This window comes from Panicum virgatum, chromosome 5N (genome assembly GCF_016808335.1).
Source record: "Panicum virgatum strain AP13 chromosome 5N, P.virgatum_v5, whole genome shotgun sequence".
Taxonomy (NCBI): Eukaryota; Viridiplantae; Streptophyta; class Magnoliopsida; order Poales; family Poaceae; genus Panicum; species Panicum virgatum.
In genome coordinates this window covers 31381915-31394037 of record NC_053149.1, presented here as the reverse complement: position 1 = coordinate 31394037, position 12123 = coordinate 31381915, and positions in this window count along the sequence as shown.

Below are 12123 nucleotides of genomic sequence, written 5' to 3'. Positions count from 1 at the left end.
CACCGGCATCATAATGAATTTCCGCTTCATACACAACCAGGGAGGAAGGTTGTATATACAGAGTGTCACAAGCTAGGTACTATGGCCACTGCTCTGCTCACCGAAAGGATTCATGCCATCCGTACTTAAGCCGAACCTTGTATTCCTCGCATCATTTGCAAATGTTGGGAATGTTCTGTCCACTTTTCTCCACTGCGACCCATCAGCGGGGTGTCTCAACATATTGTCTTGCTTACGTTCTTCTTTGTGCCATCGCATCAATTTAGCATTCATTTTGTTCATGAACAAATGTTTCAGACGTGGTATTAGAGGGAAATACCACATCACCTTGGCAGGCACCCTCTTCTTGACATGCATCCCCTCAACGTCGCATGGATCATCTCGAGGGATCTTATACCGGCATGCGTTGCATACAGGGCATGAATCCAAATTTTCATACACACCTCAATATAGGATGCAGTCATTAGGACAAGCATGTATCTTCTGTGCCTCTAATCCTAAAGGACAAACAACTTTTTTTTGCCTCGTATGTTGTCTCTAGCAAGGTGTTACCCTCAGGGAGTAAGATTTTATAAGTTTCAGCAACTCCTCAAATCCCTTGTCAGACAAACCATTTGATGCCTTCCATTGCAACAATTCCAATGTGGTACCCAACTTCTTTTGGTCTTGTTTCCAATCTGGGTACAACAATATTCTATAGTCCTCCAACATACGCTTCAGATCTCTCGATTCCTTTTCTGTTTGGCAAACTTCCTCAACTTCGCGCAGCATCTGACCAAGATCATCTTCAACAATGTATCCTTCAATATCTTCTTCAGGCTCACCCATTGCAGTGTCATTGAAAAAGGCATTATAATTGGCTACAATGTCAGGAATCCTGTCCTCTTCTTCTACATTATTATCCAGCATAATTCCTCTTTCTCCATCCTTGGTCCAAACATAGTAGTTCGGCATGAAACCACTATTGAACAAGTGACTATGGATGGTTCTTGATGATGAGTAATCCTTCTCATTCTTACAGAATTTGCATGGACAACGAACGAAATTGCCATATTTGTGTTTCTCGGCCGCTTCTATGAATTCATGCACGTCATCAATGAACTCCTTTGAACGCCGGTCGACCATGTACATCTATTGCCGACTCATCTGGGTCCACAATACATTTATATACATCATTGTAGTGTACAAATAATTCATTCATACTACCAATTTATAACTAATATTGAATACGCTATTAATTAAACTTAACTACAAAATTATAATGATGCATATGGCCTTCTGACTGCATGACTGTGTAAAACCTTTGTTTCTCTATATGGAACTTTATATTTTTTGTACAAGAAACGACGCATGTGGCCTTCTAGCTGCATGAATGGGAAAAAAAACTTTATTTCTATATATGGACCTTGGTTTGTTTGCCTAGAGCCTTGAGGATTTGGGATCATCGTCTATGCAATGATTCTCTTTGGCACAGTAATTCTGGCTGTATTAATGTCAGTGGCACGATAATGTTTTTTCTTGTAGATGCGCACGCTGCAGCGGTAGGCCAAGCTGAGCTGCGGGTCTCGAATTGGCGCAGCATGCATCTCGAATGTGGAATCTTGTAAAGTTTTGGAATTTTGAAGGGAACTAAACAAAGCCCCCTTGCATATGTAATTGATAATATTTCCATATAAAATTTGAATTCAAATATATAATTGATAATGCATATAACTATAATAAGTAGATATTATTCACTTATCAAATAAATTGATAAAACATATAAATACAATAATCTAATAGTATTCACATATCAAATAAATTGATAATGCATATAACTACAATAAGATGCTACAAATAAAAATAATTATCATATGTATAAACTAAATTAAATGATAACTGCTTCTAAAAACCAATTGCTAAGTTATAGAGAAAAATAACTAACCTTTTTTGAAAAAAAACAAAAAATCGCCCCCTCCTCTCACTCAGCTGCCATGAATAGTGAGTTCACGGCAGCTTGGAGGGGGGAGGGGTTGGGGTATTTATAGGTGTGGGTCAAAGGCACCGGTTGGTGCTCAACAACCGGTGCCAAACAATAGGCTTAGGCACCGGTTGAAGTTACCAACCGGTGCCTTTGTTGTGGGCACGTGGCGGCACCGGGTCATGGCAAAACCAGGTGCCATTGTCCTCTCTTTAGGCACCGGTTGGTGCCACCAACCTGTACCTATTCCTCCTTGTTCTATTGGTACCGGTTGGTGGCACTAACCGGTGCCTATACTGGGGTTTTGGTACCGGGTGATGCTTTAACCCGGTACCAAACCTCTTACCTTTAATCGCCGCTGGCCAAAGGTACCAGCTGCTGTTGCAACCGGTACTGATGCGAGTACCAGTTGCAACAGCAGCTGGTACCTTTGGCCAGGACCTTTGGCCCGTTTTCTAGTAGTGTAGAATTAGAATATGTGATTCTAATAATGATTAATGAAAACTGCAACAATAAAAAAAGGCCTACACTGATTACTGTGACTTACATTTTCTAAATATTGGACCACCACTGATCGGGAGTGCACCAGAGGTCAACGGACGAGGCATCGCCTGCCACGGCGATTTTCTCGTAGCCACCACCGGTGAGTGCATTTTCCATATTGGATTAATTTGTAGTTGGGTGCAATAAAAAAGATTAATGGTTAGATTTCATTTACTATTTAGCTCTGTAGTATTTCCAAGTTGACCATCAACAAAATATTGAAGGCTAGATTTGTGAAGTATGACAATATAATATGACTTTATTTTGACTTTTCTTGAATATCACATAGATATGCTAGTCAAGATCTTGCGAAGTAGATTTATTTTGTGCCCTTAATTATTTTTTAATCTATTATCTTTTATCACTGTTCTACAGATGGATCGACCTTGGATCAATAGTAGGCTATTTAGCAAGCCCACCTAGATGGGGTCAGCAATTTCATGAAGTTTGTGTCAGAGAGGTATAATGAGAATGAAGAGATACTATGCCCATGTCGCTGTTGTTTGAATCGGATTCATCAACATAAAGGAATTGTGGAGGATCACATATACATTCATGGGATGGCTAGCACATGTACTAGGTGGATATATCACAGGGAAGCAATGGATGTCCAAAGTAATGAAAATGCAGACCATCTTGATGGACATATTGATTTCAGTGATGATATCAGTATGAATGAGGCTCAAGAAGACGACGGTGACGATAAAATTCATGATATGGTAGAGGAATTGTATGTGGCTGAAGAGGAAGGTAACAAGAAAAAAATCGATGTTTGCAGTCCTATTAGAAGAGATGAAGCAGAAACTTTACCCTGGTGCAGCTCATTCAAGATTTTCTTTTGTGGTGAAGTTACTTCATATAAAGTCATTCTATCGAATAAGCAATGTTGCATTCACTGCATTACTAAAGTTGTTATCATCAGCATTCCCGAATTGCTCTATTCCCTCTTCTTACCAGGAAGCAAAGAGACTTATTCATGCGTTGGGACTCGGATATGATTCAATCCATGTGTACCCAAACAATTGTGTTTTGTTCCGAAAGAAGTGTTGGTGGAGAGTGTCTCCGGAACGGACGGACACTACAATAGTAATGAATGAACACGCAACCAAGGAGGAAAGGTTTTCTCTCTCTATTCCATCTGTCCCATCAATGGGCATGACAAGGAGTATTTATAGGTGGCACTACACCTCCTAGATACAATTACGCTTTTGCACCCATACAACGGTCATATTCTCGGAATATTCCTAAATGTACATGTAATTTTGCTAGGGCAACAAGAGTGCGCTACAGCTCAGACGGGCCCATACTTCCAGACGGTCCTCTTCGGCCATCTCGGCGAAGGTCATGGGACCCATTTGATAACTCCTCGCCCTGATGATTGCGTCACCCGGTCTTCGCGTATCTTCGTCTTACCACCCGAAGACCAGCGAAGATGGATGTCCTCTACGTTCGCTCCTGGCGTTGGCTTCAACGCATACGCCGTCTGGTCTTCGCGAACCTTCGGCGTCCGATCCGAAGGTGGTTTCCCAACATTAGCCCCTCGGAGCCTCGGCCCGATCTTCGGGAAGGGCGCGGCTTCGACCCCGTGGGCGCCATCAGCACCCCGAAGCGCCACCCTTCGGGCTGGGCGCCGCTATGGTGTCTAGCGAAGCACAGTCCGTGTTACCCTGCAAAAAAATGTTATACTTTCACCGAGGGAGCAAAGATTTCAGAATTAAACCGTTAGTTTGCGCTCAAATTATCGAATTAAAATTTTTGGCGGGGAATTTTCTCTTTGGCTCGTGGCTTTGAAAAGACAAAATTGCCCCTCGGTTCTCTAATCATAGACGCGTAGCGCGGGGCGCTGCCGTCTTTCCACTTCGCGGCGCCGCGCATGCTGGGTCTCACGCTCGCCCCCCCCCCCCCCCCCCCCGCCCCCCTTTTAAATAGCGACGTCGCGACTGCGCAATGCTACTTCACGTTGCCTTTGCTTTCCAGCCTCCTCGTTTGTCATCTCGCGGAGGTTCTATCGGAGCTCATTTTTGTTCAAACTCTTTTGGTAATACACTTCAAGAGTGGCGACCTTGGAACAATCTGGATCTTCGGAGATGGCTCCGAAGAAGAATCAATCTGGATCTTGGTAATACACTTCAAGAGTGACCACCGTACTTGGCTTGTCGAAAATGACTCCGTCCCTCCTCGATGACTTGGCTCGTCAAGGCTTCGTCTCTGCTGACGATGTCCGCGCTCCTCCGACGGGTGAGACTGTTGCTCATCCCCGCACCGACGAAGTGATTGACTTCCGTGACTTGTTCACCGCCGGCCTTCAGATGCCCTTGGGCCCCGTGGTGGTGGACATCTTTCGTCTGTTCAAAGTGTACTTGCATCAGATGACACCTACTTCGATCGTGCGGCTGAATCTGTGACCTGCCGCCTTTCTCCAAGCGCCGAAGGCTTCGCTCGTGCCTTCAGGGTGCATTATCAACCGAAGAAGATTTCTGTGCACTCAACCGGAGGTGCGGAGATATCAGTCATTCCCCAATATGGCTGTTATACCTTCTCCTTTCACAAGAACCTTCCGAGTCCAGTCCCCGCGAACAAGAACAAGTGGGCTAATGATTGGTCATCCTACTGGTTCAATCACAAGGTGACATTGGACCCCGTCACGAAGACCCATCCCCTCGTCGTCGACCGCATTGCTGCTCTTGGCGATGTGCCGAAAGCCGCCTGTCATGTTCGAGCCGAAGATGAGGCACTTCTCCCCCTACTGCGGAAACTTTCAAAGACCTTCAGCACGTGCGACATCATCGAAGAGTTCGTCGCGTGCGGCTGTTTTCCCGTCAGGGTCGGCTGGGACATCTCCAGCTGGTTGGCCGAGGACCGCTGGATTGAAGGTATTCCGGTACCTGATTTTGCGACCGTCTTCAGCCTTCGGACCGACCGTGAGTTTTTGTGCTTAAGCTCTTGTTATGGAGGTGTACACTTCACTCTTTTTCTTACACTTTGTGCCTCTTCAGCGATGCAGGGGTAGACCCTGTTGTTATCGAGAGCCGGGCCGATGAGATGGTCGGGTCAGTCTCGAGGGACGAGTACAAAGCCCTTGTCGGGCATCTTAGCGGGGCTCGACGGAATCGGGTGTTCCACGTCTTGGGCCTCTCCGCTCCTCAACGGGCGGTCGAGTTCAAGCTTGCTGAGGACCAGGGCGGCCCGGAGAAGGCGAAGGCTTTGGAAAAGGCAAAACAAAAACGGGCGTCTTCGTCCGCAGAGCCAAAGAAGAGAGGCCGACTCATCGACGCCATCTTGCAGCAGTCTCCCCTGCAAAGCAAGGGGGACCCCGAATACGATGGGAGCGAAGACAGCAACCGCGCGGCTACCGAGGCGCCACCCTTTGCTGTTCCTAAAGAGGTGCCACCCATGAGGGCGGTCCCTCTGAACCTGGACCTTGAGTTCAGCACCACTCCGGAGAGCGATGACGAGGAAGGCGACGAGGAGGTGAACATCGCCATCGACTCCCCCCATCGCTCGTCTGCGCCGTCCCAAGTCTCTGCCTCCGGCAAAGATGCCAAGAAGTTGCCTGAGCAGAACACTACGTCCAACTCTGGGACGAAAGGTGATGAAGAGTCAAGCAGCACATCGGACAGCAGTAGCTTCTTCGTCCGCAATGCTGACCTCGAAGCTGTTGCCACAGAGCTCGGAGCGAAGCCCACGGCCGTGCATCTTGGCGGCAAGATCGTCAAGTCCCTTCGTTTTGAGAGCCGGGACCGTGAGCGTGAACTACTGGCGGAGGCGGGTGGCTCGTTTTGGTTCCCTCTAATGGAAAAAGACTTGATGGCGAGTGAACTGATGAACATGCTGGAGAGTGTGCAAGATTTATCGCTGAAGGCCTTTGTGGCTGCGCGCTGTGCCGCTCGATAGTTGGCGGCCGAAGAGAACTCAAGGGCTGCCGTCGCAGATCTGGAGGCGAAGGCGGCTGCTCTGGAGAAAGAAAAAGAAGCACTGCAACGGCACCTCGACAAATCTTCCGTAGAAAAGGCGACCCTCACCACAAAGCTGCTGGCCGCAGCTGACTGGGAGGTGAAGGCGGAGGACACAGTGAAGGCCGCGAAGTTGCTCGCCGGCGCCGCCGAAAAATGGCGGGCTCTTATGCACAAACGTTTCCATTCCTTCAAGGAGTCGGTGAGGGCTAGGGCGACCAAGCTTCAAAAAGAGCTTTCGGACATCCTGAAAAAGTACAGGCTTGATGCTCCTGATGTATCTTCGGGGGGGCACCGTCAGGGTGGACGACTTCTTCAAGTGGCTTCGAGCATGTATTGCTACGTTGTATGCTGGGGCTCATTTCAACGAGGATATAAGCGCTGTTGTCGCTGTTCGCACGCTAAGTGCTGCGGTGTACAGCTTGTTCCCTTTCGAAGCTGCCAGTGCTAGCACTGTGACGAAAGCCCAGCTCTGTTGCCTCCGCGACGAAGGTTTTCCCTGGCCCGGAGAAGATGCAGTTCGCCCGGAGGCGCTGCCCGCTCTTGCAAAGAACAATGCCAAAAAATTCATGGACCACTTCTTCAAGGCGAAGGCCGCGCGATCATGTGTCGCGAAGTTGAACGAATGAAGGCCCAGGTAATTTCGTCTTCTTTTTTATGCGCCTTTTCTTCGCCCTGAAATGCATCTTAACATCTGTGAGAATTTGTGCTTTTTAGCTTCAAGCCAAAGCCGACGCTGTTGCGGAGCCCATCCTTGCCAAAGCTCCAACTGCTGATGCTAAAGGTGGTGGCGACCACGCCGACGTAGGCGCTACGCCGCTTGGCGTAGGCGCTACGGCGCTTTCTGGCGATGATGGCGGCGAGGGAGCGGGCGGCGAAGGAGGAAATGCCGGCGGCGGTCATGGGGCCACAGACCGAGCCCCGGCGGCCGAAGACCAAACCACGGGGGGCTCTTCTCACCCTGCACTGGCGAGGTGTGAGGGCTGTGGTCGTGTGACAGTCCACTTTTGTGTGGTAATTATGATTTTTTGGAAACTAACACCTTCGGTGCCTGCGCAGGACCCTACGTTGGCCCCTGCGCAGGTGACCGAAGGCGTGCTGCCTCGCCAGCTGAAGCGAGTGAATTTCTATGTCAATGGTGCGTCCTGGGCAAAGTTCCATATTCGTTACCCTTCGGTTTCATTTGAAGAATTTTGGGCAGATAGGGTGCGCATTTACGAGCTTCGGAACGCCGATATGAAGCATTTTTAGCCGAATTTCAGCGTGATCCAAAAAAACATGCGAAGATCCTTGCTGACCGCGTGCTTCGTCGTGAAATAAAATGGATTCTCGATACCAATAGGCCGTATAGCACTCCCGCCGGTCTCTGTGAACCGAAACCGGAGCCGGTGGATGAAGAACCCCGTCACCACATAAATTCATGTATCGTCGCAAAGGCATCTTCGATGAGAGTTCTAGTTAATTGGCGTTGCCCTCAATTTTAGGCAATGACTTCGAGGTGTTTCTTCGACGGACAGCCGAAGAAATAATGGATGTTGCAGTCCACAAAGTTATTTTTGAGGTGGACCGCATGGTCTTAGAGGAAGAAAACTCGGATGTAACAATGTAACTTATTGGACTTCTGGCTTTTTCGTGAGGTGCCTTATTGTAACAATGTAACAAACATTACTGAAGTTTCTTGTTTGTAATGGATGTATGCCGGTTTACCGTTTGTCCTTCGGCTGTGCATGGATGTACTATTGCGAAGTGCCACCCCCCTTTGCGCGGGCGAGGTCGCAAACGCATTTTGGTCCGTTCATCGTCACCGGTGTCGTGCGTGTATCTATTTTGCGAAGCGCCACCCCCCCCCCCTTCACTCGACTGGCGGGGAGGATGACTGTGAGGGGGGTTTTAGCCCCTCCGGCCTCTTGCTTTAACTATGCACGCCTTGCCTGCGGCGTTGCTCGTAAGGACTTTCATAGTGTTCTTCGGCTCTTTAGCCGTACAGGTCACTTCGTGCCTTCGGCTTTCGCGCGACAGGACTTTCTGCCTTAGGATTTTGCACGTAAGGACTTTGTTAGGGGACCTTCGGCACTTTAGCCGGAGAGGTCGCGCCCAGCCTTCAACTTTCGCACGACAGGACTTTCTGCCTTAGGCTTTCGCACTTAAGGACTTTGTTAGGGGACCTTCGGCTCTTTAGCCGGAGAGGTCGCGCCTAGCCTTCGGCTTTCACGCGACAGGACTTTCCACCTTAGGCTTTCACACATAAGGACTTTGTTAGGGGACCTTCGGCTCTTTAGCCAGAGAGGTCGCGCCTAGCCTTCGGCTTTCTTGCGACAGGACTTTCCACGCTTCGCTTTCATGCGACGGGATTTTTGTTAATTTCTTTGGAAGTGAAGCTAAGAGGAGCAAAGCCCCTAATCTGGATTGCGCCTCGTGCTTACTTCTTTCAAGCGTTATGGCTTGTACTTCACGCCGATGACTCCCCTCTTCGCTTTGACGAAGAGGGATAGACGCTTCGGCGCCTTTGCAGCGTGCCTGTTCCTTCAAGACTCTTCTATGGGGGCCTTGTTTATATTTCACAAGGGGTTACATAGGGTACCGCCTCATTAAAAACTTCACACCTTCGGCCCCCCGAGTGGACACTGGAAAGCTTCCCCCATGAGGAAAAGAGTACAGGCCCTTCGGTACATTGTGCGGATTTACACATGAGAAAAAGGAAAGATGCAAAAAGAAAAAAATTTGCCCTACAAGCCCCTTCGGTTATTTCCCTCCGGTGGCTTTTACACACTTCCTACACGTAGTACTTCTGTAGCATGTCTTTGTTCCATGAAGCGTGCAAAGCCTGCAGGCCTCTGGCCTTGCCATAGATGCGACGATAAATGGGCCTTCCCACTTGCTGTGCATCTTGCCCTTTTGCTTGGCCTTCGGTATTCTTCGAAGCACCAAGTCCCCCTCTTTGATGTCTCTGGGCTTCACTTTCTTATTCTTCCACCTTCGTGTTTCTTCTTGATATTTTCCCAAGTTGATTGCTGCTTGAATCTTGCCAGCTTCGATTGTGTCGATTGAGGGCTTGATGTCTTCTTTGGCGTTTTCTGACCCTTCGGCTGTTCTCCAGGATTTGAGTTTGATTTCCTCGGGTGTTACGGCTTCTTCATTGTATAGTAGCTTGAACGGGGTGAACTTCGTGGTCCTGGACTCTATTGTGTTATGAGACCATATGACCCTCGGCAGCTCATCCGCCCATTTCCCCTTCAGCAGCTCAGTGATGTTTTTCTTGATGCCTGCGAAGATGATGCCATTGGCCCTTTCCACCGCGCCGTTAGACTGCGGGTGGTAGACCGACGCGAAGCATAAGTTGGTGCCAAGTTGAGTGGTGAACTCCCGGAAAGTTGCGCAGTCAAGCTGCTTGCCATTGTCCATTATAACCTCCTTCGGGACCCCGAAGCGACAGACGATGTTCTGCCAAAAGAATTTTTGTAGGGCTCCTACTGTGATGTCCCTAAGTGCTTTGGCCTCGACCCATTTGGAGAAGTACTCTACCGCCACAGCAGCGTACTTGTAATTTCCTAGAGCTGTAGGCAATGGTCCAACATTATCAATGCCCCATCGTGCGAGGGGCCATACCGGAGGAAGTAGCTGCACCTCGTCCGGTGGGAATTTGCTGTATGGGGCTTGCCTCTGGCAATTTGGACATGTGCGAACCACATCGTGAGCGTCCGCCATAGCCGAGGGCCAATAAAATCCTTCACGGAAAGTTTTGCCGACTAGGGCCCTCGTTGCGATGTGCGAAGAACACATCCCTGCATGTATCTCTTCAAGTAGCTGTTTGCCTTCTTCACGTGACATGCACTTTAGGAGTGGTGCACAGACTCTCCCTCGATATAACTCTTCGCCTATGATTCTATAATTCCTGGCCCGAAGTGCCATTCTCTTTTCTTCCTTCTCATCCTCCGGGACGAAGTGTCCGCGAAGGTAGGCCGTTATGGCGGCCCTCCAGTCTTCGCTGGTTATGGCGTTGACGAATTTGGCTGGTTCTTTGGCACAATTGACGGAGGCCTGCTTTAAAGTTTCGAAGAACACATCTGGCGGTAATGGATCGAACTGTGCTGCTACCTTCGCCAGTTGATCGGCTTGCTTATTCTTCGTTCCGGAGAAACTGTGGATACTAAACCCGAGGAAGTATTTCTCCATGCTTTGCACTGCTACCAGGTACTTTGCCAATTCTGGCATGAGAGCCCTGTTTGACTTGTTTATTTGGCCTGTGATCAACTCTAAATCAGACCTGATCGTTAATCTTCGCGCGCCCAGCGATCTTGCTTTGCGAAGACCCAAGAGAAGGACTTCGTACTCTGCGACATTGTTTGTGCACCCCTTGAAATCAAGTCTTACTGCGTACTTCAGTTGTGTGCCCGAGGGTGCTGTCAATATAGCCAAAGCTCCTGCTCCGTCTCTCTGGTAAGCCCCATCGCACTCAAGTTGCCATATTGCTTCTATCTGCGGCTGTTCTTGCGAAGGTGTGGCTGGAGTCCAATCTGCGATGAAATCTGCCAAGACATGTGACTTGATTGCTGATCTGGAGACGAAGTCAATAGTGTGCTCGGCTAACTGCGTAGCCCATTTGCCTATCCTGCCGGAGGCTTCTCTATTTTCAAACATGTCCCGGAGTGGGAAAGAGGTTGGAACCATGATTTTGTGGCTCTGGAAGTAGCAACGAAGTTTGCGAGCTGCCATGACTACCGCGTATGCCATTTTCTCCATCTCTGACTATAGCAATTTTGATCCGTTCAAGGCTTCGGAGACGAAGTATATGGGCGCCTGGGTTAATGCCCCTTCGACCATGCGCTCTTCGACCAGAGCGGCACTGACAGCTGCGCCTGATGTCGAGATGTATAACAACAACTCCGCCTTCTCCGAAGGGCTGGACATGACTGCCAATTTCTCAATGTACTGCTTGAGGTCTTCGAAGTCCTTCGCCTGTGTTGATGCTCCTTAACGCCCCGATTTATATACCGCAAGCGCACGGTTCGTGTAGCTTTTCCCTTAGAGTATTCCCCCAAGGTTTATCAATCCGTGGATCGACAAAGAACCACCTAAGGTTTTCCATCTAATCTAACGGATCTATCCTAACATGAAGCATTGATTGCATATAAAGGGTAAACCTTTAATAGATATGAGTGATATGTAAAGGTTGATCTCATCCATGAATATAGGCTTAATCATAGCAAAACCAAAGATATGACTAGGCCTATCGTCATCTAGTTGTAGTTCAAGCTAACGAGCGGATAAATCATGCATCTCAATCAAAAGCATCTTTAAACTCAAAATCTCCAATCCGATCCCTCGATACCCAACCTACTAAGTGGCAAAGGCCTGTCACGACGCCACCCCTTTCAACGGGATACCCTGAAGCAAGTCGAACCCCCTTTGGTAGTTCCGCCATGAACCTCTAGCCACCATGACTACAAGATCATGCTAAGTGATCTATCTCGATAATAGATCTAGGATGAAGCAAACCCAAAGAGAAAAACGAAATCGAAAGAGGAGAACATGATCAATAATAGATTCGGAAGACATGATTATCATTACTCACATAATAGATTCGTTTGGATCATCACCGCCATGTGCACACCATAGATGAATCCAACTAGCTCTTGAACTCTGCCATGGCACAACCACGCAGGGAGG